The sequence below is a fragment of the Penaeus monodon genome, chromosome 33, assembly GCF_015228065.2.
Source record: "Penaeus monodon isolate SGIC_2016 chromosome 33, NSTDA_Pmon_1, whole genome shotgun sequence".
NCBI classification, from domain to species: Eukaryota; Metazoa; Arthropoda; class Malacostraca; order Decapoda; family Penaeidae; genus Penaeus; species Penaeus monodon.
This window is the reverse complement of record NC_051418.1, coordinates 3,816,318-3,816,547: the sequence shown is the minus strand read 5'-3', so window position 1 is coordinate 3,816,547 and position 230 is coordinate 3,816,318.

Below are 230 nucleotides of genomic sequence, written 5' to 3'. Positions count from 1 at the left end.
GCAACAAACGACCTCTCTTCATACACCCAAAGCCCAGGCAACGTCACCTTACCAGCCCAGTGAACCTTCCACGGGAGACCGAAGATGACACGACATCTGTTTCTCCCCCAAAAGGAAGGTGCTACAAAAATTAATGGGGTAAGTTTGGGGTTTCATGCAAGACGTTATGAAGCTGCTTAAGGTATGAATTATCTCCATTAGATGGTCTTTTAATTTCCTTGTTGTGGCTC